The 5801-nt window shown below is 31.7% G+C and overlaps 1 protein-coding gene across 2 annotated transcripts in view; it reads right to left on the bottom strand.

The window, feature by feature from the left end:
• Positions 1 to 368: 368 nt before the first annotated feature.
• LOC107861597 (general transcription factor 3C polypeptide 6) overlaps positions 369 to 5801 on the bottom strand; it is a 31814-nt gene continuing 26381 nt past the window's right edge. The window contains exon 8 of one of the 2 annotated variants that reach the window (XM_047410233.1): positions 369 to 673. The gene's annotated coding sequence lies outside the window, so the exon portion shown is untranslated. The remainder of the gene's footprint in view (positions 674 to 5801) is intronic. The other variant, XM_047410234.1, reaches the window with a different exon arrangement.

Raw genomic sequence — 5801 nt, 5'->3', positions numbered from 1 at the left:
ATCAAACTAGTACATTACACAAAATAATGTTGGGTGGGAGTAGGTAGAACAAATTGATCATGGCGAAACCTGTTGGGAATAGTGAGAAACATATTGCAACAGGAGCTTCGCTATCTATTAGTCACAGAAAGAAGAAGAAATTTAGAGATTTCAGACAAATGGGGAAAGCAATTTGATGAGTACTAAGTCTAGATCGATATACTAAGACACGTGGAAGAAAGCGAACCGTTCATACACATCGTTGATGGATGAATTCTGAGTCATCCGATGATTTAAATTGTGAGTTGCCAAGGACACGTGAATGGCACATTTTCAACATAGAAAGGAATATAAGTTAGTTATATGGTTAGAATATTCTCAAGATGATAAGGACAGGTTTTCTATTTTTTCATTTTCTTGTACAAAACACTTGTATAAAGCATAGATAGAGGATCAATAAAAATTACACAGAAAAAATTTCGACAAACATCTTCCAATCTTTCAGAACCATTTGTCCACCCTAAAGATTTTCATTCTGTAATATCACAAGAGCACGCACAGACGCAGAATAGTGCTAGCTAGTATATATAGCTCCTCGATCTGATTGATACTAACTGGACGGACCAACGGAAGTGCGTGCTGCCTTTGATAGTTCCGACTTCCGACTCTGCCTCTATATATTAACAACAAATCACTGTAAAACGTGAGTTAGTTTACCAGTAATACTGACCACACGGGCCTTGAATTGAATTCATATCATGTTATAGAGAACCACAAAACTATAGTACGTACTCAGAAAATGAAAATAATTAAGAAAAAAAGAACTTAAAATGTACTGTTCTAAGTCTTGTTGTAATCATTTCCGCCATTTCATAAACAATTCCATATCACAAGAAAATCAAACATCAAGCCGCCCGTCTTAATCAGAAACACTTACCTTTAATTTGTTTCCAAACTAGGTAATGCAAAGATAAAGGAAGACAAGATTATAATTCAAAACATCAACAATTCTTTTTCAATGAATTGTTGTCTTTTTTTTTCCTTTTGAATCAATCATTTTTTTAAAATTATTTTTGTTTATGATTAATAACCGAACCAAAACTAATAACAACCAAATTAATAAATATATATTATATTATATTATATTTGGTTTGGTTTGATTTCAATAACTCAAAAATCGAGTTAATTGGTTTGTTTTTTTTGACCAATAACCAAACGAACCCTTTCTATCATTATTAAAATATGTCATGGAGGAATTATAAATAAGCAAAATATGTTAGGGCAACTGCATCTACTTATATTGATTATGTTGATGTGGAAAATATAAACCTTAATTTATTTGTGGATATTCAATCAATAAGTATCTGGCATAGACATGGAAAACCAGTTGACATATGGAGGTTTGTGTCTACAGATAATGAAGCCTATGCAGTTAACTGATCCACACACAGACACGACATAATCGATCGGGTGTTAGCTTTGGAGAATACACTTTCTCAGAAGCAAGCAAGCAACATTTGGTCGTATTAAAATGAGCAGATTGAGTTATTACACATTTTTATTCATGATATATATATCGTACGTAATATCTCGGCTAACATGTCATTTTTGAAAATGTACTGAATTTTTTTTTTTTTTACCAACATCATCAGCAAAAGTACAAAACACAGAGAAAGTTAAAAACTCAAAATCTTTTCAATCAATACAATATACTAGTCTACCAGCTAGGTACGTAGATTTAAAAAAATGAAAAATTCAATGGATGTATATATATATATATATATATATATATATAGATGCAATTAAGAAAGATAGTGAATAAGGCTATCCCTGGAGACGCAATTGAGATATTTGACGATTCTGGAAGCAGTTGGGGTGAGATATCGGTTTGGTGAAATTAAAGTGTCAGTGTAATAAAAAGCACTAGGTCCTACGCGCAGTGGCTGATAACCAAGAGTAGGAGTGGCCTCGAATACATTCTGGTCTTTCTTGTAAACCATAATGTCTTGTCTCTGTATATAATCTCCTATGTGTCTTAGGAGCAGGAGCAAAACATCACCATTTTCAAACAAGTACAACGGAAAGAAATTCACAGGATCATGTAGCTGAATTTTATCAACAAAATTGCGTAGAGGTATAGAGAGCATCATCATCCAAGATTGTTGGAACCCATAGTTTTTCATTGTCCGCAAATCCAACGAACGTCCAAAGTAATGGATGCAGAAACAAAGTTGGCCATCTAGAACAGCAATTTTAGTGAAATAATCATGAGCAGGTGAAACCTTTTGATAGTTAGGCTGTGGTATTTCTTTGTATTGGTAGTTTGATAAATTTAGGGACAAAATCACGAGATGATCTTGTTTGTTGGGAGTATAGGCCATCCAATGGAATCTACTATTCACAAAGTGGCAGCTAAAATACATGTGTTGGGAAATATAAGGGTAAAGGAATGGTTGAGTAAGCAGCCTCCATGAGTCATTTTTCAAAGATTAGACTTCAACCCGCATGGAATGGTCTAACAGACAGGTGATCACTACTCTTACAACTACATAATCATCACTGGCGCTGTCATGACCTAATCCGTAAACGGGTTCCCTGTATGGTTTACTTAAAAGATCAAGTGGTACTGAAGAATTCGCAAGTTGTCTTGACTCATTGATAGTAGGGTTCCAAAGATGTACATTATCAAGAGGATGAAGAGAAGAAGTACCTAATGTCACGCATGCCAAACCACTGACGGGCGGGCAAACAACAACCATACTGGTATTGGATATGTTAGAACAAGAACTAATTTTCCTTTCGCTAGGCAGTCTCCAGGCAGCGATTCGGTTATTATAAACGGAAGATAACGAACAAGATTACATGACAGCAACACCAACCTTAGCAGTCATTCTTTTAGACTCCAAATCCCTATTACTACAACTGATTTTGAGGTGTTTGTCCTGGAATTGGATATCACTTGTTAAACAATTAAACCACTTGGAAACACACCTGAAACGAATAAGAGACGTAGGAGGAACCTTTGACAGAATTTCTACCAAAATATCTTGAGGAATTTCTACCAAGATATTTTGAGGAAGATACATTATTATTATTATTGTATTATTGTTGAAGAAGTAATTAGCTAGTAATTTTTTAAACAATCAAACCCTCCATTATAATTTATAAACTCAATTAGGAATTGCAATTTGAGTAGAACTAGTCTAGGCCAAGGGTTGGTTGTTTCCATGTCCATATTGAACTAGCAAAATTCACGCCGCTTGGACTGCCCCAATAATTGTATGACATATTAAACCCTATAACTTATATTAGAACTAACTAGATGCGCCCATGCTTAATTATGGGTTAAATATTAAAAGGACAAACTCATCGATAGTCCTCAAACTTGTCTCTAAAATTCACTTATACTCCTAAATTAAGGCTTGTACCTATTAAACCCCTAATCCCAAATTGGACATTTTTTGCACACATGGCACTGCGCGTGCAGTGCACTCTCGGGCAGCACGTGAGGTGTCTTTTTTTAATTAAATTACGAATAGAAATGTGCCAAGTAGCACTGAGGGCCCCAAAAAATATTAATTAAAAATTTATATTTAAATTATTTTATTAATATAACTTCCCCCACATCTTCACATGGACAAATTCTTTTTAATCCACTGCAATTATTTTCATTTCTTGAAAAATTTCAACAAGATTCATTTTTTTTTCTCCACTAGTATCACCATTTCTTGAAAAATTACAACAAATTTCAATAAAGATCACTTTTTTCTCTAAGAAAGATCACTTTTATCACCATTTTTTTTTTCCTCCATAAGAAAGATCACTTTTTTTCCATTAATATCCACCATTTTATGAAAAATTTCAATAAAAATGACTTTTTTCTAGACCCCTTTTGAATTCTTGAAATAGATTTAAACAAAAATTTTGTGTCTGCGTGCTTTTAAGGTTCATGGAGAAGTAAGATTCACTTTAATGGAGAAGAAACTTTAATGGAGATGAAGAGGCACGTTGGGGTGGGGTGGGGTGGGGGGGAGATTAACGCTGGGGAGCGGAGGCTGGGAAGGTGGGGAGTTTTTATTTTTATTTTCTAAAAAAATTTAAAATTTCTTTTTAATAATTAGTTTTTAATTTTTCTTTTATAAATAATTTTATAATTATTTTTTAATAATTTGAATCCTTAATGCTATTTTTTATTTTCATTTTAATTTTTTTTTATAATCTATTTTTAATAATTAGTTTTTTATTTTTATTTTTTAAATAATTTTATAATCTATTTTTAATAATCAGTTTTTTATTTTTATTTTTTAAAAAATTTTATAATCTATTTTTAATAATCAGTTTTTTATTTTTATTATCAATTTTTTATTTTTATTTTTTAAATAATTTTACAATTATTTTTTAATAATTTGGATCTTCAATAAAAAATTTTATTTTTTTAAAATTTTATAATTTCTTTTTAATAATCAGTTTTTTATCTTTTTTAAAAAAATTTTATAATTATTTTATAATAATTTGTTTTTTTTTTTAAATTTTATAATTTCTTTTTAATAATCAGTTTTTTATTTTTATTTTAAACTTAATTTTATAATTAATTTTTAATAGTTATCGAACCCACAATACCACGTGACAGCTCCCAATTAGCCCTTTTTGCCATATCAGCGCGTGTGTGCAACACACACTTTGAGCTTTTAGCTGATTGGGCAAAAAATACCCAATTAGAACTAAATTGGGAGGTTTAGGAGTTTAATAGGTACAGACCTTAGTTTAGGGGCATAAATGAATTTTAGGGACAAGTTTGAGGGGCTATCAATGGGTTTGACCAATATTAAACTTTACTCATATCTCAAAGTTTTTGCACGGATTGTCCTTATAAACAAGACTTTAAGTCATTGATAGGCCCTTAAATTTATTTCAAAATTTTAGTTGAATTCCTCAACTTAGACTTGTACCTATCAGACACCCCAATTGCTTAAAATTGATACGTATCATGCACAAAATGTTAATTTGACGAGAAAAATGTGTTCCTTAGGCACGTGAATTGAAGAACAAATAATATTTTACTTTTTTTTTAATTAACCTTGGCCATCGTCTTCTTCCTGAGAAAAAAGAAAACAAACTTCTTTTCTTCATTTCTTAACCCCCTGCCCGCATCGCCCATCTCTTTCATTTTAAACTTTCAGGTTAAAAGTGTTCTTCCGCTAAACTATCGCTTCTTTGACAAAGCTTATGCCTCTGACACCATTTCTGATACCTCTTAGCACACACCACCACATTATGTTTCCTAATTATCTTAACTTCTTAGTTTTTTTTTCTCATCTTGAGGTGAGACATCAAAAAAAGTAGAATTTTGACGGGAAAAATGAAAGTTTGCTTAAAAAATATAAATCAATTTTTTTCATAAATCAATAAAATTGTAAATTTGATTCAAAAACAAAAATCAAAATGCTATTTTCATAAATCAACAAGCTATTTCATCTTCCTCAATTCATTTTGAGTTATCTTCTCCATCTTATTTGTTATTGTAGAAGAGGAAGAATTTTATCTGAAAAAATAAAGTTACGTTGGAGTTTTGTGAGTTCTATGATGGATGGCGGTTTGCGGCGGCGGAGATGGAGATGGAGGGAGGGGGTGGGGGTCGTTTCCTTTTTTTTTTAAAAAAAAAAATCTAGAGGGACTAATTAAAATTTGGTAAAGAATGAAAACGATAGTAAAAATAAGAACACGATGAAGAAGAGGGGGGGAGGGGCAGGGGGTGTTTAGGGGCCCTATTTTTTAAAAAAAAGTTAAATTATTTTTTAATTATAATTTAGCTAGTTAAGAAA

This window comes from Capsicum annuum, chromosome 3 (genome assembly GCF_002878395.1).
Source record: "Capsicum annuum cultivar UCD-10X-F1 chromosome 3, UCD10Xv1.1, whole genome shotgun sequence".
In the NCBI taxonomy this organism is placed as follows: domain Eukaryota; kingdom Viridiplantae; phylum Streptophyta; class Magnoliopsida; order Solanales; family Solanaceae; genus Capsicum; species Capsicum annuum.
Note: the sequence above shows the minus strand (reverse complement) of the source record. Positions and strands in the feature narration are given on the sequence as shown.